General features: G+C 42.5%; 1 pseudogene; it reads right to left on the bottom strand.

Annotated features, from left to right (window-relative positions):
• Window positions 1-3,431: 3,431 nt before the first annotated feature.
• The window catches only part of LOC121587183, a 65,653-nt pseudogene continuing 42,076 nt past the window's right edge, over window positions 3,432-27,008 (bottom strand).

The raw sequence follows: 27,008 nt of genomic DNA, 5'->3' as shown, positions 1-27,008 counted from the left end.
CTGAGGAGACTATAGATGGCATCTGGGTTAGCTAGAATGTCACTATTCCTGATTCCGATTGAGACTACATCTTCTGCTCTTCCCTTGAGATGGATGAGAATCTCTCAGGCCTGTTCCTCTATTTTCTTGTGTCCCTTTTTAATAAAGTTTCTCATGGCCTCTTCCCATTCATCAAATGTAATTGTGTCTTATCTCTCCCCTCTAAAGTAAGGTGGTTCTTTGACTTTTCTTTGGGCAACTACTTGGACTTGGGAGAAGTCTAGAACTTGGCTAACTGGAGGGTCAGGTCTGTGTCTTGGTTCACTTTGGCTAGTGGCTGTAGCTCCTGTTGGGCTACTAGAACTGAAGTGCATGCTAATGCTATCAGCTAGCTGCTGTCCTATCTGTTGGACTATGATACTCATCTGGCCTATTAGCACTGCATCGTCATTGGGGTTAGGAGTGGAGGTGCTAACAACTTGGGGCCTAGGTGAGTTGACTGCATGATGACAATGAGAAGCTGCATTGTCCCCACTGACTAAAGGAACTTCCCCTGCAATTTCACTACCATTGACATCACCACACACACTAGGACTACCAGTTGGGAAAGGAATAGATAACCCCAACACACCCCTTCCCCTACCAACATTGACAGGTGTTAGCAAATCTGAAAAACAAATACGGTTGAAACTCATTGTAGTAGCTCAAAATGAAAGTTGCTAAAAAATATATTTTGTAGCAAAATTTGAAATTGTGTTTTTTACATTGGATAAAAGTAGAGACTCAGAGCTAGAAAATTGTGTATCATACACTACAGTTGAGGAAAAATTAGAAATTAATTCTATGTTGAAAATTGGTAAACTTGTAACCTAACTTATGAGAAAATTGCCTTTGAATGTTTTGTACACCTTATGGAGACCTCTTCTTTGTCTACACCCATTCAGCATCGTTGCTTTAGCCCCACCCATCTCTTTAAGGTATGATCCGAGCGTCCTGTCCTAACAACAGCAGTCAAGCTAACTGGCTATCTTGCTAGCTACTTCCAGACACAAATGAGAGAACAGCTCACTCTGACCATTTTACTCGCCCTAGCAGAGCTGGTTAGGATGTTTTTATGTTTTCCAGAGCGTTGGTGACTGCAACTGTGCTGCTGGCAACAATTTACGCTTTTTTGCAAACGTCTACTGACACCGGCCATATTCCATGGGTGTTGAGCGTTCGTAATTTCGTCAGTTATTATGCGCTCTGGCACACTCAGACGAGAGTTCTCTGAAATCGGAGTAGATAGCCAGAGCGAATTTAAAAGCTACATCTATCAACCTTGCCACCAGAGGTCTCTTCACAGTCCCCAAGTCCAGAACAGACTATGGGAGGCACACAGGACTACATAGAGCAATGACTACATGGAACTCTATTCCACATCAGGTAACTGATGCAAGCAGTAGAATCAAATTTAAAACATTTCTAAAAATACACCTTATGGAACAGCGGGATTGTGAAGCAACACAAACATAGGCACAGACACATGCATACACACACATGATAACATACGTTCTATACACACACGTACACATGGATTTTGTGTTGTAGATATGTGATAGTGGATTATGGGCCTGAGGGGGCACACTTTTTGTTGTAAATTCTGTAATGAATGTATTTTAATGTTTTAAAAAATAATTTTGTTGGACCCCAGGAAGAGCTAATGGGTACAAATATCTACCTCAAATACCTTGTAACCCTGCACACTGATCTGGAACTGGTACTCCTTGTATATAGCTTTATTCTTGGGTATTTTATTCCTCGTCAAACATTAAAGGAACAGTTGTCTCCATGTCTCGTCCTTACCTGTTAGGAGTACTCGGGTGGGGGTCCTGCGGAGTTCATCCCATTGGCTGGGGGAGGAGGGTAGGCATAGGCCTCATTGGCCATATATTTTCCAGAGAATCTACCAATTTTCCTTCCTGAGGAAATTGCAAGAAATTCTCGGGCTTCCCGGTATTCCCGTTCAAACCGAAAGTGCTATTTAAAAGCATATAATACCATTAAATAAAATCTGACATGATTATACCAATCTAAATGGAGAAATATGCACAAGTTCTTTATGTATTGTTGCAATTGAATCAACAATGTTCCCTCAAAGTCACCACACCATTTCATTGATGTAGCCTAGTTTTAACAGGCCTATGAAGCACTGATGGCCGACGGGTCAAATATGAGGTTAATACAGTAAAAATTAATATTTTTAGCCTACCTTTGAAAGATGCATTTTGGTCCTTTTCTCTCCCCTTGCACCTGGCTATCGAGGGAATTTGGGAAGGTTGTGGCTGTTTATACTTCACTTATTGTTATGATTTTGTCAGAGGAAACTAATCTGAATCTCCAATAATCAAACAGTTAAGCGGAGATTCAACAATGGATAGCGCCGCAGTTGATCAATTGCCCGTGAATCTAAACCCGCATTTAATATGCCATTCTAAGGTAGGCTATATTTTACATAAAATCTTATGAGGCCTACTTACTGCATCTGTTTTCTAGCAATAAAGTAAATGATCATCTCTGAAGTCACAGCATAAATGAAACGTGAGACTTTGGACTACACAAACGGACTATATATTCAAAGTAAATAAACTGCCATCTTTACTTTTATTCAATACAAAATACAGTTCTCGCATTATTTTTCAACAGGAAAAACACTTGGTCAGAAACTAAGTAATTGACACTGACTGATTCCATGTAGCAAACAAAATCATTTGCATAGGCCATACCCGTTTTAACGTGTTGCTTCAAAACAGGCTCAATTCAGGTCGGATTTGCAGTCGGCCTCGTTGGCATAAATGAGTAAAGCTTTGCCACAGACCTTTTGTATTAAAGCAGGTAGGCCTACCCGTAGCTCAAAAGTTGGAGTAATTTTGTTACTGTATTTCAAGGTTGCGTGTACATGCACTTTGAATTCATGGCGACTAAAAACGGTAGGCTACGACGCACAAACCCTAGGCGCTACAAGCAACTCTGGGAGAGCTAGGACCAGATCGCAGCCTGCCAGCTAAGACAGGTTAACATTGCCTTTAACCTAAAAGTTTGGATTTTTACTGGCATATGCAGACCAACCCCCAAAACGATTGGCTAATGATATGAGAGCTGGTGTTACATGTAAGAATTCACGAGTAGGAAACCAATTGTCCGTAGACTCAAGACTAGTAGACACTCAGCAGAGTAATTTAAATGCAATTTGACAACATTCAGCACTGACACCATTAACCCCAATTCTAGCAACATCCTCATTTACAGACGTGATATGCACCAACCCCAAGCGCTCAGTTCTACAACTCTACACTACATCAGGTTAAATTGACCTAGAACCCATTACATCATTTGATGCTACTAGCATAAGCAAATGTAGCTTAAGAAAGTCCAATGGTAATTTAAACACCTTAACCACAAATTGGTCGAAGTAGTAATATATTGCTGATGCCAAAGCATGTTTATAATGCAATAAAACTGTTTTGCCATCACCCCAGTTACTAAAGTCAGGTCATTGAACCTCCAAAACAAAACTAAGGACACAAGTATTAAAGTTACTGTTTAATTGAGGCAAAACACACAAACGCAGTTCACACAACCTGGACTAGAGTACCCATGTACGTCCCACTTCAGATATCCATGTTTGTGGTCAACGGGGTCTCAGATGCAGAGGTGAACTGTTCCTCAATGGCATGGTCAGTAACAGAAGGCGCTTGGTCTACAGACTCGTCCCCACTTGTGCTAGAGTATAAATTAACCACAATCAGTAGTTCTCGTGGCTTCAGTAGCCAGTTGTGGCGTCGTCGGACGTGCCAGTTGTGGCTTCTGAAGCGGCGTCGTCGGACGTGCCAGTTGTGGCTTCTGAAGCGGCGTCGTCGGACGTGCCAGTTGTGGCTTCTGAAGCGGTTGTGGCAGTAGGAGAGTTTCCATAGTCATCAGACCAGCGTCTCATCTTCTCAGCAGAGGCCAGGTCATCGTTTGCCAGAGAGCTACCATAGTTTGGAGAGTCTTGGGATGCTACTTCATTTGTCTCCAAATACTCTAGAGAAAAAGAGAAGAGGAACAGTTGGGTGTTCTACACGGTCTAGGCCAAATTGCCATTTGAATGTTCAGCAACATTGCACCCCACTGAACCCGCGTAGTTCTAAACGAATGTTGCAGGCCTAACATTTTCTGGCTTCTTTAGCATCAGACCCTATGGATCGGAGCATGTGCAATGGAGACGTCATTTGATGACAGCTCTGAAAAACGTAGGTTCAGGTACACAAGCAAATTATCAAAATCAACAGCAAAGGGTTTGATAACTTCTGGTTTAAAAAAAGATTCTAAACATTTGTTATTTAGACTGGGTTACTCTACGGTGTTGAATTAGTTTAAAACACAGCAGCAAAGAACATTGCTAGAAGGGATGGGATAACATAGGGGAAGAAACGCTTACCTCCAAGTCTCCTCTGCAGAGAGACTTGATCTTGTTTCTGGGACTTGCCAACAGGGGAACAAGAAACTGAGGAGAAAGAGTTGACACAAAATAGCTACATATATTTAATAGCAGTGAACAAAAAAGATGACCAACGTGGAAGAAACAGACAGTCAAATTTGAATCTCCAACTTACAAAGTTCAACATGTTTCCCAAACAAAACCCTTCAATCCAAATCAAACATTAGTGAACCAACCTTTGAAGACCCCCACAGTCAGCACAAAGAGCAGAAATTCTCTCACACCTCCCATGATTATGAGAATAGTCTTTATTATCAACAAGTAATGTCATCCCGTGGCCTGTATGAGGCTTATATAGGCCACTAATGACCGTTTACCAGACAAACATGACTTAACGATCAATTAACATGCTTGATTGAGTTGAAACATTCAGATAGAAATAGACCATGTAGAACAGATGTTTCTTTGGAGGGCAGGCAATCTTTTCTACTCTATATATTGCATTTATATCTGCTATGTTTTACCCTTCTGGTCTCAGATCAGCAGTAGAAAGAAGTAGGCCTAATTATTTTAGGTATAATCTTCAAAGATTTTCGGGGGAAATAAACACTGTACCCAAATCCACTTTTTATTATGATCCTGGGAAATGGGTAGGCCTCCACCATATGGTCCTTCACAGTTTTACACCTGTGTTATATTCCTTTATTTACATAGATCACATACATAAATATATATGTTAGCTGTTAGTAGCTTTGGGATCAAATTTTCATATTGTATTGTTACTAACCATATATCATATTTTCCTCATTTGCTCTGTAGGAGACTCGGCTGGTGGAGATTCGTCATATGAAGGACATTCAAGTGGATGTGACCCCTAACCTGCAGGACAGGCTCAGCGGGGTGACAGACATCCTGTAACGGAGCTCCAAGCTAGTGTCTGAGGACCTGGAGAAGGCTGTGTCTACAGCTGTGGGGCAGGACAAGCAAGGTAACCTAACCTCACCTAACCTCACTGTGTGAAGGATTTTATTTTTATGTATAGTCATCTCCAATCTGTTAAAATATATGTCTCTGTATTTCTCGCCCAATCTCTCTCCTCTTCCCCATCCCCTTCACTAGGTTCTCCACAGGATAAGCACACAATCCTGGCTGTGGTCCACAGTCTTGATGCTCCATGACACCTAGCCAGAAAGCAGGGCCTCAGTGAATGTATGTGGTTGTTCCTTACTTTAACATAAAACTCTCATAGATATTAACACAGTAACTGTAAATAATAACAACTATTCTGGGCTATATAATTAGTAACCTGAATGATCTATCACCTATGCGTTGTTTTAGAGCTAATTTAGACTAATAAGCTGTACACCTAATTGTCTTCTCCCCTGCTCCCTTCCCCCTCCTCCTCCTACCCTGACCTTTGACCCTCGCACGGTCAACGGTCACCTGCTCCTCTCCAGGGAGAACCTACGGGTGCCTCTTCCCACCATAATCTTTGACCCCTACATCTCTCCCCCAGGTGACCTACGAGGGCATCCCCAGGAAGGAAAAGGGGAAACAGTGTATGGTGGGAATGAACGATCTTCCCTGGAGCCTCCAGCTGGATGAGTGCCAGTTGAGCGCCTGGCACAATGGGTGCCGGGAAACGATGGCTGGCCACTCCCACCACTCCCACGCGGCTGCATGCCTTCCACTGTGCCTTCACTCAGGAGCTGTTCCCTGCCTGTTGGATAGGGGCGTCAGCATCACCCTCTGCTTGCCACGATGACAACACGAAAGGGAATGACCGTGACCTAACAATCTCATATGGGATTAGTCTCCATAACCATAGACTTCGATAGACATCGCATCATTGTATCTGTCCCATTATGGTGTCTGCAAGAGCACAGGCAGCGCCATTGAGGCCATCTCCATTTTGAAGTAGTCCATTGTCATTTTCTTCTTCTACTGCTTCTATGAGTTGGCAAACAAACTGAAAGGTTGCACACTGCCACCTAGAGTGTGTTTGAACAGGTATAAAGCCAAGGTTGGCGATTTACTGCCACCTGCAGTTATGGCATTTTTTCTCATGAGTATAATTCATTGGCTGATCCCCCGTGGTGACCTGGATGGAATTCTGTGATCATTCCTTAACCTATAGGAAGTCCCACCCCATCCCCCTTTTGCCCTCAGAAAAGCCTACATTTGTCGGGGCATGGACTCTACAGGGATACTGGCCCATGTTAACTCCAATGCTTTCCACAGTTGTGTCAAGTTGGCTGGGTGTCCTTTGGGTGGTGGACAATTCTTGATACACACGGGAAACCCCAGCAGTGTTACAGTTCTTGACACAAACCAGTGTGCCTGCCACCTAATAACATACCCCGTTCATAGGCACTTAAATGTTTTGTCTTGCCCATTCACTCTCTGAATGGCACACATACACATACACAATCCATGTCTCAATTGTCTCAAGGCTTAACACTCCTTCTTTAACCTGTCTCCTCCCCTTCATCTACACTGATTGAAGTGGATTTAACAAGTGACATCAATAAGGGATCATAGCTTTCACCTGGATTCACCTGGTCAGTCTATGTCATGGAAAGAGTTCTTCATGTTTTGTATACTCAGTGTATATAAAGATGATATCTCTATCATTCTCTATGGGCTAGGTAGAGCAAGACCCATATTGTCTATACTTGTGTCACTAACCTTGGTCTAGGGGAGTAATTACATATATAGAGGGAAGCAAGCTAGTTATTTCGATTGAATCCCAGCCCCTGTTCCAGTTGGATACTAGGACACTGATGCCTGGATGGGTGAAAGCAATATGGCCTTCCATTATGCTCCGTGGAGTTGCCTCCATATTCCCTTCAACTATCCAGACTTCTAAGATCAGTTAGTTTGGGAAAGTACTAGGATGTATGTAGGAAAGTAAGTCATTTAGGCGTATTACGGAACTATCCTGTGTATGTGAGACCTTTCCTTCTCCGACTGTAGTCTGCAACACCCATTTTTCCCATAGTGAGATAATTTAGCCAAGTCAGCATTTTAGAAACAAAATCCTTAACCTGGTGAGACCCCAGGTTGCGAAAATGCAACAGGCCCTCAAATTCATGTCAAACACTACATAGTTTATCTCCTTAGACCCGTATGTACACTGAACAAAAATATAAACGCAACATGTAAAGTGTTGGTCAAGGATTATTATTTTTTTTATTCCTTGATGTGATGTGGTGGGTGAGTGAGTGTGTTCTAGAATGTTCAGAAGCGTGACATTCAGGACATGACATAATAGGCCAACTGCTCTATACACACACACACACACACACACAGGCAGTAGCAGTAGTAGCATATACCCAAGATAATCTTTCCATGTACACTGAACAAAAACATATTGTAAACGCAACATGCAAACATTTAAAATATTTTACTGAGTTACAGTTCATATAAGGAAATCAGTCAATTTAAATACATAAATTAGGCCCTAATCTAATCTGTGGCGTTGTGTTGTGTGACAAAACTGCACATTTTAGAGTGGTATTTTATTGTCCCCAGCACAAGGTGCACCTCTGTATTGATCATGCTGTTTAATCAGCTTCTTGATATGCCACACCTGTCAGGTGGATGTATTATCTTGGCAAAGGAGAAATGCTCACTAACAGGGATGTGAACACATTTGTGCACTAATTTTAAGATAAATAATATTTTTGTGCGTATGGAACATTTCTGGGATCTTCTTGTTTCAGCTCATGAAAAATGGGACCAACACTTTACGTGTTGCGTTCATATTTTTGTTCAGTATAGTTAGTTGGACTAGGATCAGGGATTCGCTCCTATACTACCTAGACATTATGGTCCCTATCAACACAAAGTTCAAGTTTCATATTACACCATATTCCCTATATACAAGGGTGACATTTCAGATTTGTACCATAAGTCAAACTTCACCAACTCTTATGTATTTAAAAACTGTTTTTTAAGGTTCATTCAGGCTAGTCTCTTTGCAATAACATTTATTTTTCAACAGAGACCTGGTCATATGATCGACTGCTACCCTCTCATATTTAAGTCGTCACATTAAAAACCTGTACAGACAAATAATAAATAAACAAATAATAGTGTCCAGTACAGGCCGTGAGAAGGAGGGGTGGGAGCTGAGATACAGGCGCTCTTCTTGTCTTCAGCAGGGGAGTAGCGTGGAGGTTTGTCCTGGAGAAGATGTTTTCATACATTCCCCTAATTTATTTGGACAGTGAAGCTAAGACTTTTAATTTGTCTCTATACTCCAGCATTTTGGATCTGAGATCAAGTGTTTCATGTGAGGCGACAGTACAGAATGTCACCTTTTATTTGAGGGTTTTTTCATTCATATCTGTTTTAGAAATGAAAGCATTTTATGTATCTAGTCCCCCCATTTGAATGTATCATAATTAATTGGACAAATCCAATTATAGTGAGTAGTCAAACGTTTAGTGTCAAAAGTTTAGTATTTGGTCCCATATTCCTAGCACGCAATGACAACATCAAGCTTGTGACCAATATTCCCCTCTAATCTATTTTAGCACTGAGCAAATTTCAGGTCGGCTGAGCGCAAACTTGAACGTTTTGAAAATTCTGTGCAACTTCCAACGAGTGTTAACTGTGAACACTGAGGCTGTGCCCGCTTTAACTTACTGTTTTAACAGTGGCCAAGTAGGCTACTATGGCTATTTGATCATAATGTAGGCCTACTGTCAAAAACAATGGAGAAAATGCATCCCATAACATTTAACATGGAAATAGCTGTTCAATCATTCAGCCTACAGAAGCAGCCAATGTGTGGTGTTCAATGTAGGCCTACATTCCATGAGACTTTTGAAAAAAACATGCAGGGCTTGACATTAACCTCTATGAGATCGGTGTCCCGTATACGGGACGGTTGAATTAACGTGCGCTAATGTGATTAGCATGACTGTTGTAAATATAAGCACATTTTCCAGGACATAGACATCCATCATATGGGCAGAAAGCTTAAATTCCTGTTAATCTAACTGCACTGTCCAATTTACAGTAGCTATTACAGTGAAAGAATACCATGTTATTGTTTGAGGAGAGTGCACAACAAATGTATCACGGCAACTGTTTGATCAATTCACCTCTGAAGGTAAATAATGTACTTACATTCAGTAATCTTGCTCTGTTTTGTCATCCTAAGGGTCTCCGAGATAAAATGTAGCATAGTTTTGTTTGATAAAATCAATTTTTATATTCAATTGTAGGAACTGGGTTCTACAGTTTGAACCCCTGCTGTCTCTGGCTCCACACCCACCCCGCCAGGCCATCTAGATGTGTGAAAGTTAATGTATAAGCTAGTTGTCACGATCGTCATACACAGAGTACCAAGGCGCAGCGTGGAATGCGAACATACTTTTAATTTGAATGATCACACGAACAAAACAACAAACGATACGAAACGTGAAGTCCTTGGTTACAATACAAACCATACGGAACAAGATCCCACAACACACTGTGGAAAACAGGCTGCCTAAGTATGGTTCCCAATCAGAGCCAACAAGCAACAGCTGATACACGTTGCCTCTGATTGAGAACCACACTGGCCAACATAGAAACAAAAGAACTAGATAATAACCCTAGCACACAAAACACATAGAAACCACACACCCTGGCTCAACATAACAGAGTCCCAGAGCCAGGGCGTGACACTAGTGATCCATCATGTATGACATTCCTGGGAGCGTGTAAACTTACATTTTGTATTACCATATCATTTTTGTATGTTCTCTATAGTTATGTACTTGAAAATGCATCAATTGACCAATTCGGCACATTTGGGCAGACTTGATACAAAATAGTCCAGTATTGCACTGCTTCACTGGATCAATCTGAAACTTTGCAAACACACTGCTGTGTGGCCAAAATGGGCAAAACTAAATTGCGCCTAAACTGCAATATTATATTGTGGTCTTTCTCTTGCATTTCAAAAATGATGGAACAAAAAAAGAATAGAAAATGCATGTTTTTTTGTTTGTATTATCTTTTACCAGATCTAATGTGTTAAATTCTCCTACATTAATTTCACATTTCCACAAACTTCAAAGTATTTCCTTTTAAATGGTATCAAGAATATGCGTATCCTTGCTTCAGGTCTTGAGCTACAGGCAGTTAGATGTGGGTGTGTCATTTTAGGAGGAAATTGAAAAAAAGGGTCCGATCCTTAAGAGGTTAACCTGTTTATCCACTTGTCCTTCAGACAAGGAGGTGACTGAACATTTTGTTGTGTTGTTTGATGGAAGATACCACTTTACAAAATAAAATGCATTATTATTCCCATACCATTACTACAGAGAATCAGACAAATTATGCTACACTCTGCTTATTGGCTTGTTAGTTTATTCAAGCCTGTCTGAAAACATAACACTAAGACAAAAAAAGCTCTTTACCTGACTCTCTTTTCAAAGATGTCTAGAAATGCACACATGTTGTGCTCTTGTAGGAAGCAACCACTCCCCCATTGTTGACTAGAAATTACCTATAACTGGGCTAATAACACAATAACTAGCAAAGGATATGAACAAAATGTGCACACGTGGCTACATGCAGCTCTTGCTTTGAACTCAAAACAAGCACATCTACTCACGACCAGAGCTGTAAACACAGTCCAGTTCAAAGTAAATGGCACAGATCCATATGTGGCAATGGTCTATTTGCATACAGGCCTACTGCAGCTCTGATTGGTTATACCCACCTCTGTGTAGAGTACGGGCTGAGTCATGTGCAATAGAATCCTACTCCCATGCATTCTGCCTACAACAAAATCTCTTGAGTAGTTTGTTTTGTTTCAGTATGTTGCATTGAAAGTGGCTAATATTGCGTTGATTCGATCACAATTGCCACAGTAAAAAAAAAATGTTGGAAGTGTTAACTAACATGAAAAACTTGTTGAGTGTAGTTCAATCTTGTGCTTCTCTCTGAGGGCTGATATTTCTTCTGAGATCTGCATGAGGCAGTCTCTGGCTACTGCGCGCTCAAACACGCGCTCGCTCAGAGGGAACATTGCTTGTGACTACAATCTTGTTGGCTGCATTTGCAGTTCGTTTTGGTTGTGTTTTGGACTATGTTGTGTCCAATAGAAATATATGTAAATAATGTATTGTGTCATTTTGGAGTCCATTTTATAGTAAATAAAAATATAACTTGTTTCTGAACACAATCATGAATGAATCATGAATAATAAAGAGCAAGAAAGTTAAAGAGACACAACAATCATACCCCTGAAACATGCTAATGTCTCACCATTAACAATAACAGGGGAGTTTAGCATTTTTTGGTGGGTATGATATTTATGTCTATGTTAATCAATTGTCAATGAATTAATTTTGCTCTTATTTAATACTTTGGCAATATGGGATCACTCACATCATGCTAATTAAACTATCACTACTGAAGGAACTTTACAAGAGTGAGTTAGAGAAAGAGAGATGGCGCAGACTGAGAAGGCTGACATCTTACAGAAAGTACATACTATTGTCACATATGACCGCTAAGCACTTGTGGAAGTCAGATCGACAGTTACTAACCTCGATTTCGACTACAAATCCGACATTAACTCTTACCCAGCTTTTCTCTTGTTCACACCGGACACTATTATTTTGTTTCATGGGCTATAAAGAAACGCTGCAGGCGTAGACATGTTAGTCGGGCTGGCGTCTTCTTAAGACTGAGATGAAGAGAGAAATCGACTGGCACTCCCCCTCCGTTTCATTGGCAAATATCCAGTCAATCAGGAATAAAATGGATGAGCTTCGTTCGAGAGACTCCTTTCAGAAAGACTTGAAAAGCTGCAATATTATATGCCTTGCAGAAACTTGGCTGACTCAATCTATGAACATGGAACTCAGTGGTATCTCCATGCAATGGCACGATCGGATGTAGGCAGCCTCGGGAAAGTCCAAAGGGGGAGGAGTGTGCCTCTCCATTAACAACTGGTGCGCTGCTTCCAGTGTGAAGTAAATCTCAAGATTTTGCTCACCTAATATGCAATAGCTTATGGTAAGCTGCAGACCTTTTTATCTACCAAGCCAACACAACTTTGGCACTCAACAAACTGTATGGGGTGATAAACAAACAATAAACCGCACACCCAGAGGCAGCGTTTCTAGTGGGCAGAGACTTTAACGCGGAGAGACTTACAGTACAACCGTTCTACCTCACTTCTACCAACACGTCTATGCACATGTCGAGAGACAAATTTGAGGTGACAGAGAGTGACATTCAATACCGCCTTACACACTCTTGCCTGCATCTAGCTGATATAGGGTGTAATCATTAGTAGTCCAACAGTTGCAAACTAGAGTTTCTATTGGACAAATTCATGTATGTTTATCCCTGTTTTGTTCCGTTTGCTTCCGTTTATGAAACCATTTTCAACAGAATCGGCGGAATGAATACACCCCTGAAACACGTAAACAGAGTTCACTTTCATATCAGACACGTTGTATTCCTTCTCTTCCCTTCGCATGTGGACTTCAATGCACAACACATCAGCTGTATGTGACCAGGCGAAGAAACCTTTCCAAGCCAAACCGCTAAACCCAGTCTACATTGTTGTCCCCATAAGTAACGTCATAGTCAGCATAGCTAATAGAGCTAACGCATTAGTAAACACGCTACAATCATGCAGTAGCATTAGTGTACAGTCAGTAAGCAGTTACACCGGCGGACCCCAGTGGCAATAAATTAGTAATACCAAAAGCTTATCTTGACTTGGAAGAGTTCCAGTGTTGTGTTGGAAAGTCATAGCCACCTAGCTGACATAGCATCCCTCTGTTTGAGCAGGGTGTTTCAGTATGCTAAACTAGCAAGCTGCATTTCCTAGCTAAGTAAGTGAAAGTGAAAAAGAAATGATGGAATCTCTCTCTCGCTATTTCTCTCGTTTCTCCTTCATTTTGGAAGAAATTATTTTGTTCAAAACTTTTCAACTATTCTCTTTCTCTCTCTTTGAGTCAACTACTCACCACATTTTATATACCGCAGTGCTCGCTAGCTGTAGTTTATGCTTTTAGTACTAGATTAATTATCTGATCCTTTGATTGGATGAACAACACGTTAGTTCATGCTGCAGGAGCTTTGATAGGCTGGAGAACATCCTTCGGAATTTGTCATAATAACTGTGTAACTCTACGGAAGGGGGTGAGAACTATGAGCCTCCTAGGTTTTGTTAATGTACCCAGTGGAGGACGGAAGCTAGCTGTCCTCCGGCTACACCATGGTGCTACCCTACATAGTGCTGTTGAGGCTACTGTAGACCTTTGCAAAATACTGTGTTTTAATCAGTTATTTGGTGATGTGATTATATTGAGTATAGTTTTATCTAAAAAGGATCACTTTTTTAATGTTTTACCATTTTAATTTTCATGAAATTCACTGAGGAGGATGGCCCTCCCCTTCTTCCTCTGAAGAGCCTCGACTGGTATTGACTGCAGCTGAAATGCTTCCTGAGGAGACTATAGATGGCATCTGGGTTAGCTAGAATGTCACTATTCCTGATTCCGATTGAGACTACATCTTCTGCTCTTCCCTTGAGATGGATGAGAATCTCTCAGGCCTGTTCCTCTATTTTCATGTGTCCCTTTTTAATAAAGTTTATCATGGCCTCTTCCCATTCATCAAATGTAATTGTGTCTTATCTCTCCCCTCTAAAGGAAGGTGGTTCTTTGACTTTTCTTTGGGCAATTACTTGGACTTGGGAGAAGTCTAGAACTTGGCTAACTGGAGGGTCAGGTCTGTGTCTTGGTTCACTTTGGCTAGTGGCTGTAGCTCCTGTTGGGCTACTAGAACTGAAGTGCATGATAATGCAATCAGCAAGCTGCTGTCCTATCTGTTGGACTATGATACTCATCTGGCCTATTAGCACTGCATCGTCATTGGGGTTAGGAGTGGAGGTGCTAACAACCTGGGGCCTAGGTGAGTTGACTGCATGATGACAATGAGAAGCTGCATTGTCCCCACTGACTAAAGGAACTTCTCCTGCAATTTCACTACCATTGACATCACCACACACACTAGGACTACCAGTTGGGAAAGGAATAGATATCCCCAACACACCCCTTCCCCTACCAACATTGACAGGTGTTAGCAAATCTGAAAAACAAATACGGTTGAAACTCATTGTAGTAGCTCAAAATGAAAGTTGATAAAAAATATATTTTATAGCAAAATTTGAAATTGTGTTTTTTACATTGGATAAAAGTAGAGACTCAGAGCTAGAAAATTGTGTATCATACACTACAGTTGAGGAAAAATTAGAAATTAATTCTGCGTTGAAAATTGGTAAACTTGTAACCTAACTTATGAGAAAATTGCCTTTGAATGTTTTGTACACCTTATGGAGACCTCTTCTTTGTCTACACCCATTCAGCATCGTTCACACCCTCTCAAGCTTTAGCCCCACCCATCTCTTTAAGGTATGATCCGAGCGTCCTGTCCTAACAACAGCAGTCAAGCTAACTGGCTAGCTTGCTAGCTACTTCCAGACACAAATGAGAGAACATGTAACGATTCCGGCAGTCTGAGTCGGTTCCTGTCTGTGTATTAGTTTTTCTGCTCGGGATCTCCAGTTTCCCGAGGGTTCTGGAACGCTCCCTGCCTGGTTGCCGGGCTACGTTGCTAGGCGGGAGCTCTCCTGATTTCCACACCTGCATTCCATCAGCAATCTGCACACCTGGCCCTGATCATCACCTTCATAAGCTCTGACCTGACATCCATTCCCTGCCGGATCGTTAGCCATGAACAGTATGTTTGTCCGTGTATCAGCCTTGGAACTTCTAGCGTTAGTTTTGTTGTTTTGCACCTTTTTGACTTGCTGTATACTTACCTCCGTTTTGTTCTATCTGCAGTCACTCACCCGGAACCTTCACCCAACCTCTGCCTGATGGTCGGCGGCTGCCGAGCCATTACTGGACCTACCACTGCACCCTCAACAACCCATCCACGCCACCCGCTCTGTTCCCTGGATTATTCAGCCTCACTCGTGGATCTATTAAATAAACACTCACCTTTGTTCCAATTTACCTTGTCCTGGTCTGCTTCTGGGTTCTGGCTTAGTAAACCGTGACAGAACGATCCGGCCAGTAATGAACCCAGCGGACCTGGACTCTGTTCGCCATGCCATTACCCATCAGGAGAAGATGTTGGGCCATCACCTAGCACGGAGCTACAGGAGATCGCGTTGGCAGTTCGGAACCTTTCTACCGGTCTGACGGAGGTCCAGAACCAGCGCAAGTTTCCGGTGGAGGATCCACTACCGGTTTCACCCATCTCGCCTGCCGCTTCTGGAGCTGTGTCCTTCCGTGAGCCCAAGGTTCCGACGCCGGATAAATATGAGGGGGACGAGTGGTTGACGGGTTTCAATACACCGATGGGTCACTTCGAGTATCAGGTGATGCCATTTGGACTGACCAATGCTCCAGCGGTATTCCAGAGTATGGTGAACGACGTCCTGAGAGATATGATCGGTCTCTTTGTGTTTGTTTACCTGGATGACATTCTGATCTTCTCGAAGGAACCTTCCGACCACGTCCAGCATGTCCGGCAGGTTCTGCAGCGATTGTTGGAGAATCGCCTGTTCGTGAAGGCCGAGAAGTGCGAGTTTCACGCCCACACGACATCCTTTCTCGGGTACATCATCTCCAGGGGAGAGATTAGGATGGACCAGGAGAAGGTTAGAGCGGTTCTGGAATGGGCCCAGCCCGGTACGAGATTGCAGCTCCAGAGATTTTTGGGGTTTGCGAATTTCTACCGCAGATTCATCCGGGATTACAGCCGTGTGGCCGCTCCGTTAACTGCCTTGACTTCCAGTATCAGGATCTTCAAGTGGAATCCGGAGGCGGATCGAGCGTTTCTGGATTTGAAGAGGCGATTCACCAACGCACCGATTCTCTCTCAACCGGACACGGCCCGTCAGTTCGTCGTTGAAGTGGGACGCGTCTGATGTGGGAGTTGGCGCCATCCTGTCGCAGCGATGCTCCACGGACAGTAAACTCCATCCCTGCGCCTACTACTCTCGCGCCTTTCGCCTGCGGAGAGGAATTACGATGTGGGTAACCGGGAGCTTCTCGCGGTGAAACTTGCCTTGGAGGAGTGGCGCCACTGGTTGGAGGGGGCGGAGCAACCGTTTATTGTCTGGACTGACCACAAGAATCTTGCTTACGTGCAATCGGCTAGACGTCTCAACTCCCCGTCAGGCCAGGTGGGCGTTGTTTTTCGGGACGATTCAATTTTTTCCCCTGACGTTCCGACCTGGATCTAAGAACGGCAAGGCGGACGCCTTGTCCCGGATGTTCTCCAAGACGGAGGAGAGTGGGTCCAAGACCGAGACAATTCTCCCCGGGACTGCGTCGTGGGAGCAGTTAGGTGGAAGATTGAGGAGGAGGTGATGGCGGCCCTTCGGACGCAGCCCGGTCCCGGTAACGGTCCACCCGGTCGGTTGTTTGTGCCTGAGTCGGTTCGTCCTGCTGTCCTCAAATGGTCCCACGCCAGCAAGATGGCTTGTCACCCTGGCGTGGCTCGGACGATAGCGTTTCTTCGCAGACGTTTTTGGTGGCCTCGCCATGGCCGAGGATACTCGGGGTTATGTTGCTGCCTGTCCAGTGTGTGCGCAGAATAAGAGTACCAATCGGCCCAGCTCTGGACTACTTCACCCCCCTTCCTATTCCCCGGCGACCATGGTCGCATCTGGCCCTGGACTTTGTCACTGGGTTGCCCGCTTCTGAGGGAAACACGGTCGTTCTGACTATCGTGGACAGATTCAGCAAGTTCGCCCACTTTGTGCCTATTGCCAAGCTTCCCTCTGCCTCGGAGACGTCCGAGATCCTGGTTAGGGGAGGTTTTCAGGGTCCACGGTTTGCCCAGTGATATCGTTTCCGACCGTGGCCCTCAGTTTACCTCTGCTGTCTGGAAGTCCTTCTGTTTGGCCATTGGAGCTACAGTCAGCCTCACATCTGGTTTTCACCCCCAATCTAATGGTCAGGCGGAGAGAGCCAACCAGAAGATGGAATCCACGCTACGCTGCCTTGTCTCCTCCAACCCCACCTCCTGGGTCTCTCAGTTGCCTTGGGTTGAGTATGCCCACAATACTCTCCCTACATCTGCCACTGGGATGTCTCCCTTCCAGTGCCTGTATGGCTACCAACCTCCCTTGTTCCCTTCTCAGGAGAAGGAGCTCTCAGTGCCCTCTGTTCAGGCCCATATTCGTCGTTGCCACCGGACCTGGCATCGGGCCAGAAAGGCACTCCTTAGAGTTTCGGACCGGTATCAGCTCCAGGCGAATCGTCGCCGGATCCCCGCTCCCACCTATACCATCGGAGATAGGGTCTGGTTGGCCACACGGGATCTTCCTTTACGGACTGAGTCTAGGGAAGTTGTTACCGAAGTTCATTGGTCCGTTTGTGGTGGAGAAGGTGATCAATCCGGTGGCAGTTCGACTCAAACTACCGAGGACGCTCAGAGTCCATCCCACCTTTCATGTCTCCTGCCTCAAGCCTGTTTTCCTCAGTCCTCTGTTGCCTCCTCCGCCTCCTCCTCCTCCTCCTCGGATGATCGGAGGTGGTCCTGCCTACACGGTGCGACGCATCATGGATTCCAGATGGCGGGGCCGGGGTTTCCAGTATCTCGTGGACTGGGAGGGGTATGGTCCTGAAGAGAGGAGTTGGATTCCGCGGCGACAGATCCTAGATGCTGACCTCATTCGTGACTTCTACCGCCTCCATCCTGGCGCTCCGGGAGTCCGCCCGGTGGCGTTCGTGCCGGAGGGGGGGTACTGTAACGATTCCGGCAGTCTGAGTCGGTTCCTGTCTGTGTATTAGTTTTTCTGCTCGGGATCTCCAGTTTCCCGAGGGTTCTGGAACGCTCCCTGCCTGGTTGCCGGGCTACGTTGCTAGGCGGGAGCTCTCCTGATTTCCACACCTGCATTCCATCAGCAATCTGCACACCTGGCCCTGATCATCACCTTCATAAGCTCTGACCTGACATCCATTCCCTGCCGGATCGTTAGCCATGAACAGTATGTTTGTCCGTGTATCAGCCTTGGAACTTCAAGCGTTAGTTTTGTTGTTTTGCACCTTTTTGACTTGCTGTATACTTACCTCCGTTTTGTTCTATCTGCAGTCACTCACCCGGAACCTTCACCCAACCTCTGCCTGATGGTCGGCGGCTGCCGAGCCATTACTGGACCTACCACTGCACCCTCAACAACCCATCCACGCCACCCGCTCTGTTCCCTGGATTATTCAGCCTCACTCGTGGATCTATTAAATAAACACTCACCTTTGTTCCAATTTACCTTGTCCTGGTCTGCTTCTGGGTTCTGGCTTAGTAAACCGTGACAGAACAGCTCACTCTGACCATTTTACTCGCCCTAGCAGAGCTGGTTAGGATGTTTTTATGTTTTCCAGAGCGTTGGTGACTGCAACTGTGCTGCTGGCAACAATTTACGCTTTTTTGCAAACGTCTACTGACACCGGCCATATTCCATGGGTGTTGAGCGTTCGTAATTTCGTCAGTTATTATGCGCTCTGGCACACTCAGACGAGAGTTCTCTGAAATCGGAGTAGATAGCCAGAGCGAATTTAAAAGCTACATCTATCAACCTTGCCACCAGAGGTCTCTTCACAGTCCCCAAGTCCAGAACAGTCTTTGGGAGGCACACATGACTACATAGAGCAATGACTACATGGAACTCTATTCCACATCAGGTAACTGATGCAAGCAGTAGAATCAAATTTAAAACATTTCTAAAAATACACCTTATGGAACAGCGGGATTGTGAAGCAACACAAACATAGGCACAGACACATGCATACACACACATGATAACATACGTTCTATACACACACGTACACATGGATTTTGTGTTGTAGATATGTGATAGTGGATTATGGGCCTGAGGGGGCACACTTTATGTTGTAAATTCTGTAATGAATGTATTGTAATGTTTTAAAAATTAATTTTGTTGGACCCCAGGAAGAGCTAATGGGTACAAATATCTACCTCAAATACCTTGTAACCCTGCACACTGATCTGGAACTGGTACTCCTTGTATATAGCTTTATTCTTGGGTATTTTATTCCTCGTCAAACATTAAAGGAACAGTTGTCTCCATGTCTCGTCCTTACCTGGTAGGAGTACTCGGGTGAGGGTCCCGCGGAGTTCATCCCATTGGCTGGGGGAGGAGGGTAGGCATAGGCCTCATTGGCCATATATTTTCCAGAGAATCTACCAATTTTCCTTCCTGAGGAAATTGCAAGAAATTCTCGGGCTTCCCGGTATTCCCGTTCAAACCGAAAGTGCTATTTAAAAGCATATAATACCATTAAATAAAATCTGACATGATTATACCACTCTAAATGGAGAAATATGCACAATCTAAAGGGTTCTTTATGTATTTGTTGCAATTTAATCAACAATGTTCTCTCAAAGTCACCACACCATTTCATTGATGTAGCCTAGTTTTAACAGGCCTATGAAGCACTGATGGCCGACGGGTCAAATATGAGGTTAATACAGTAAAAATTAATCTTTTTAGCCTACCTTTGAAAGATTCATTTTGGTCCTTTTCTCTCCCCTTGCACATGGCTATCGAGGGAATTTGGGAAGGTTGTGGCTGTTTATACTTCACTTATTGTTATGATTTTGTCAGAGGAAACTAATCTGAATCTCCAATAATCAAACAGTTAAGCGGAGATTCAACAATGGATAGCGCCGCAGTTGATCAATTGCCCGTGAATCTAAACCCGCATTTAATATGCCATTCTAAGGTAGGCTATATTTTACATAAAATCTTATGAGGCCTACTTACTGCATCTGTTTTCTAGCAATAAAGTAAATGATCATCTCTGAAGTCACAGCATAAATGAAACGTGAGACTTTGGACTACACAAACGGACTATATATTCAAAGTAAATAAACTGCCATTATTACTTTTATTCAATACAAAATACAGTTCTCGCATTATTTTTCAACAGGAAAAACACTTGGTCAGAAACTAAGTAATTGACACTGACTGATTCCATGTAGCAAACAAAATCATTTGCATAGGCCATACCCGTTTTAACGTGTTGCTTCAAAACAGGCTCAATTCAGGTCGGATTTGCAGTCGGCCTCGTTGGCATAAATGAGTAAAGCTTTGCCACAGACCTTTTGTATTAAAGCAGGTAGGCCTACCGGTAGCTCAAAAGTTGGAGTCAATTTTGTTACTGTATTTCAAGGTTGCGTGTATATGCACTTTGAATTCATGGCGACTAAAAACGGTAGGCTACGACGCACAAACCCTAGGCGCTACAAGCAACTCTGGGAGAGCTAGGACCAGATCGCAGCCTGCCAGCTAAGACAGGTTAACATTGCCTTTAACCTAAAAGTTTGGATTTTTACTGGCATATGCAGACCAACCCCCAAAACGATTGGCTAATGATATGAGAGCTGGTGTTACATGTAAGAATTCACGAGTAGGAAACCAATTGTCCGTAGACTCAAGACTAGTAGACACTCAGCAGAGTAATTTAAATGCAATTTGACAACATTCAGCACAGACTTTCCAGAAAGAAGGAGGTCAGAGGGGCGGGGCACGCGTAGACAAGATGGCGTATTGAATAGAAATCGGTACAAAACACCTCAAGATAAAAACATAATATTCAAAATCAGTAAGTTAGACTAAATATTAGCATTTCATATATTCGCAGTTAATATAATTCAATCTGGATAATAACAGAAATAAGATCATAAGGCTAGAGAAATATATCGACAAATATTACTACAACAAGCAACACCCAAACATGACTGAAGACAAGCGTGGAGAGCCGATCCCCAAAAAGAAACGCGACTCATCGACTGATACAGATGATATATGCTTTTCACCACTGGGTATGGTAAGTGTGGAAAGCGACCTGTTGAAGTCGATAAATGACAAATTGGGCATATTAGAATTGGTCAGTAAAGACGTAAAATAGTTGAAAGCGAGTCTTCAAATGAGTGACGAAAAAGCTTTGGTAATGGAGAAAGAAACCAAAGAAATAAAAGTGACAGTCTCTAAAATGGAAACGGACGTTAGGGAATTAAAAAAGGAGAACAATCTTCTGAGAGAAGCCTTACTAGACATCCAAACTAGATCGATGAGGGAAAATCTAGTACTTACGGGTATTCAGGAAAAGGAGGAGAAATAACAGAGAATATTATGAAGGACTTCCTGCATACAGCGCTACAAGTCCCACTCGAGGCTGTCGATAAAATCCAACTCGAACGTGTACATCGTTTCGGAAAAAGAGGACAGAAATATGAGTGCCCAATCGTTGCCAAATTTGCTTTTTGAAGGATAAAGCTATGGTGAAAAGCCTGGGAAAAGACTTGCTGGCACGAAAATAGGCATGAATGATCAGTTCCCGAAGGAGATTGTAGAAAGGCGCAAAGTTCTGTATCCAATCTTCAAGGAAAACAGATTAAAAGGGAAACGTGTTGCACTAGTGGTGGATAAATTATATATTGACAACCAAATGTTCAGAGACACAAAGACTACACCATGGCTATTCTAAAAGTTGTAATAGAGGAGTCAAATATTGGAGCACCTGATACTAGCAATGATATTGATTGTAATATTAAATAACATTTATAGTAAGTATAGTATTTTATAAATGGATAAAAAGATATAACAAGCAGAATAATACATCTTTAAATACAAATAATTAGAACATGGCTTTTTTGGCGGGAGGTTGTTGTTTTGGCGGATGGTTGTTGTGGTTGGTCCTGTGTTCTCTCTGGCGTCCTTTCCCCCTTGCGGCAGATGTGGATGCGGGTGCGTTTGCACGCTCGGCCCATTTCTTCCGCAGTCAACCATGTGGTGTGCATTTTTGTGTTTGAAAAGGTGCGGCGTTAAGTGAGTGAGAGGGGAAATGGTTGCATATCCCAGAGCCGACCGGGGGTCTATGAACAGGGGTAGTGAGAGAGAGAGCTTTCAATTTTGTGTAGATGAGGGATATACATTTTTAAATATAGTATACATCTAATCTAATTATTCATTGTCCTATCATGATGGAAAGATCCTTAACCCTATAACCTGGACACCCACCTGAGCGACCCATACACCAAAGAGAAGTTCCCATCTCTTTTATGGACCTGCTGTGAATATGCAGCCTAAACAGAGAAATAAATGCGGTCAGAGACCTACTTGAGCAGCACCGCCCCCTCAAGATTCTGAGCCTGCCTGGCAGGGTTGGTCCTACAAAGCCAGAGCCCCCTGATGGGAGAGCATAATATACAAGGAAATTCTCAAAGCTGCTAATGAGAACCTAGCCGGTGGGGATTCCGGTGGGGTACGCCCACCCAGGTAGTGGCAGTGCTGGCAACACTGGCTGCAGTAACCCATGGGGAGGGGGTCACACTCGGACAATCAGAGAGGGGGATTATCATTGTGGCCCAGGTGGCACAAAATAATCAAAGGTCTGACCGCATGGAGATGCTTGGGAAAATGGTTACAACAGGGGATCAGAGTGCTTGTGTCTCAGGTGAAGAGGGTGGATCTGATCTCCATCACCTAGGACTTGACATAGATTAAGTAGATTAATCAAATCTCACATTGTTATCAATTTCTGCTCAATCTGCATGCTTTCTCAATCAGCTTTAACTGTATGTGCACTCGTAGATCAAGTTATTTCTCGAGTTGGGCTCTGGGATATAACAGCCGTTGAGTATCGGATTTTATGGTGGATTGTGGAGGAGGGGGGTTGAGTGTGTTGGAGTATGTGAGTATGTGCGTGTGTGCTTGTCTGGCATCTGTTGTGGGGGGGTGGGGATGTTGGGGGGGGGGGGGGGTATGGGATGGACCGCAGGAATTATTTGCTAGGATAATAATTGCTTGTCAATGAATTAAATGTAATACAATGGCAATCCGGGTTATATGTTAGAATCCTATGCGTGAACTGCCGACATTATTACGCATATTAATTGATAATGATGGAAAATAGGATATGCATAATTAAAAAAATAATAATAGTTATATAGATATATATATATATAGAGGTGAAAGCATTGGAAATGCTTTTGGCGGTTAACCTGCTTCTGTTTTGTGGGTGGCACTGTGTGCTGTTTTCGATGGATGGGTCCTGGCCTCTCGGGGCCTTAGGGATACGGAGGGACGTGGGTGGGATGCTGATCACTGGGATGACGGCTCAACTTGGGATGGGGAGGGGCTTTAGCGGGGGAATTAGTGGAGAACAATTGAAGGGTTACTCCGTAGCAATGCAAATATCACGGTACAGCTATATGGACACTCAATCATTACGCTATTATTTATTGGTAAATTTACAAACATATATAATGATAAATAGACTTGAAACTTGTATCTCACTATGGTGTATGGTGAAATAAGTATAGCCAGTTATAATTGTAATGGCTTAGCTGATAATAACAAAAGAAGAACAATATTTACATGGCTCAAAGAGAAGGAATATAATATCTATTGTATACAGGAAACTCATTCAACAATTCGAGATGAAGTAGCGTGGAAAAAGAATGGGGGGGAATATACTTCTCCCATGGGCAAAGAAATTCAAAAGGGGGTGATGATATTAATTAATAGTAATTTCGATCCGAATGTGCAAATTGTCCAAATAGATACGCAAGGTAGATGGATTATTTTAAATATGGTATTGGACCATAAACAGATATGGCTCATTAACCTTTACGGACCAAATAATGATGATCCACAATTCTTTGACAATATGTATAATAAATTATCAAGCCTGCAAGCAACTCAAGACAATATTATTATGGTGGGGATTATAATACTGTTTTAAATAGCTCAATGGACCGAAAAGGAAATCACACCACAAACAATCACCCACATGCTCTTAAGGAAATTGTGAATGTCATGGATACATTAGAACTAGTAGATATATGGAGGCTTAAATATGCTGATCTAGTGAGATATACATGGCGGAGACTGAATCAAGCTAGTCGTCTTGACTTCTTTCTTATCTCATTCTCGTTGGCACCAAAAGTTAAAAAAGTGTTGATAGGGGACAGAATGCGGTCGGACCATCATATAATAGGCATATACATTACTCTGACTGAATTTCCACGTGGGCGAGGATATTGGAAAATTAATCAAAGCCTATTGGATGATAATTTATTTATAATTAGAACAAAGGAATTTATAACTGACTTTTTCCAACATAACATAGGTACAGCGAATCCCCTTATTGTATGGGACACCTTTAAATGTGCCTTTAGAGGCCATGCAATTCAGTACTCATCTCGAAAACAAAAGCAATTTAGGTCAAAAGAGTTTATACTAAGAAAGGAAATAGAAAGTCTAACAGAACAGATAGATGGCAATAAAAACTGTAACATAGAGGCTCAGAATAAATTAGAGGAAAAACAAAAAGAAATGGAAAAACTTATTCAAGAAAGATCAAGTGTAATATATTATAAAAATAAAGCAAACTGGATGGAATATGGGGAAAAATGCACAAAATTCTTTTTTAATCTTCAACATAGGAATGCTACCAAAAAGAACTTAATGAAACTGGTTACAATTGACGGAGTCACCCATAATTCACCTAATGATATTTTGAAGGAAGAAACAAAGTATTTTAAGCATATGTTTTCTTTTCAGTCACCTCCATCTCCTCTAACTGAAGCTAATTGTAGAGATTTTTTTCTATTGATAATGTCAAATTAACAGCCACACAGAAAGACTCATGTGAAGGTGAAATTACAGAGGAGGAACTTCTGGATGCAATTAAAGACTTTAAGTCCGGGAAAACTCCAGGGTTGGATGGCATACCAATCGAGGTATACCAAACCTTTTTTGATATACTAAGAGGACCGTTATTAGCATGTTTTAACCACTCCTATGTAAATGGTAGATTATCTGACACTCAAGAAGAAGGTCTGATCTCATTATTACTGAAACAGGATACAAGTGGAAAATATAAAGATCCAGTCCATTTACAAAATTGGAGGCCCCTTACACTTCAGTGTTGTGATGCAAAAATCCTAGCAAAATGTATAGCGCATAGAATTAAAAAGGTATTGTCGGATATTATTCATTCTAATCAGACAGGTTTTTTACATGGAAGATACATTGGAGATAATATAAGGCAAGTATTGGAAACAATAGAACACTATGGAAAATATGGGAAACCAGGCCTGCTATTCATAGCAGACTTCGAAAAAGGGCATTTGATAAAGTTCGACTGGAATTTATATATAAATGCCTGGAGCATTTCAATTTTGGAGAATCTCTTATAAAATGGGTCAAAATCATGTATAGTAACCCCTAGGTGTAAAATAGTAAATAATGGCTATTTCTCAGAAAGTTTTAAACTGTCAAGAGGAGTGAAACAAGGTTGTCCACTATCGGCATATCTATTTATTGAGGCCATCGAGATGTTAGCTATTAAAATCAGATCCAATAATAATATCAGAGGATTAGAAATACAGGGCTTAAAAACAAAGGTGTCATTGTACGCAGATGATTCATGTTTTCTTTTAGATCCACAACTAGAATCCCTCCACAGCCTCATAGAGGATCTAGATACATTTTCTAACCTCTCTGGATTAAAACCAAATTATGACAAATGTACTATATTACGTATTGGATCACTAAAAAATACAATTTTTACATTACCATGTAGTTTACCAATAAAATGGTCTGATGGTGATGTGGATAAACTCGGAATACATATCCCAAAGGAAATAAATGATCTCACTTCAATAAATTTTAATAGAAAGTTAGCAAAAATAGATCTTACTACCATGGAAAGGGCTCCTGAGTGGCGCAGTGGTCTAAGGCACTGCATCGCAGTGCTAACTGTGGCACTAGAGATCCTGGTTCGAATCCAGGCTCTGTCGCAGCCGGCCGCGACCGGGAGACTCATGGGCAGCGCACAATTGGCCCAGCATCGTCCAGGGTAGGGGAGGGAATGTAGGGGATGTAGGGATGTAGCTCAGTTGATAGAGCATGGCGTTTGCAATGCCAGGGTTGTGGGTTCGATTCCCACGGGGGGCCAGTATTTAAAAAAAAATGTATTCACTAACTGTAAGTTGCTCTGGATAAGAGCGTCTGCTAAATGACTAAAATGTAAATGTAAATGAAAGGAAAATACCTGTCAATTTGTGGAAAAATCACCCAGATTAACTCTTTAGTATTATCCCAGTTTACCTATTTGCTTATGGTCTTGCCTACGCCTAGCAAACAGTTTTTTAAATTATATGAGAAAAAAATATTCAATTTTATTTGGAACGGCAAGCCAGACAAAATTAAAAGAGCATATTTATATAATGAATATGAATTCGGAGGACAGAAATTATTAAATATTAAAGCATTAGACCTATCACTAAAATCTTCAGTCATCCAAAAGTTATACTTAAATCCGAACTGGTTCTCAAGCAAATTAGTAAGATTGTCTCACCCACTGTTCAAGAAAGGCCTTTTTCCCTTTATTCAGATTACAACCTCTCACTTTCAGTTATTTGAGGAAATAATCTCCCAAATGTCACTATTTCTAAAACAAGCCATAGAAAGTTGGTTGCAATTTCAATT

The sequence above is a fragment of the Coregonus clupeaformis genome, unplaced genomic scaffold (assembly GCF_020615455.1).
Source record: "Coregonus clupeaformis isolate EN_2021a unplaced genomic scaffold, ASM2061545v1 scaf2075, whole genome shotgun sequence".
Classification (NCBI taxonomy): Eukaryota; Metazoa; Chordata; class Actinopteri; order Salmoniformes; family Salmonidae; genus Coregonus; species Coregonus clupeaformis.
This window is presented reverse-complemented; position numbering and strand designations above follow the sequence as displayed.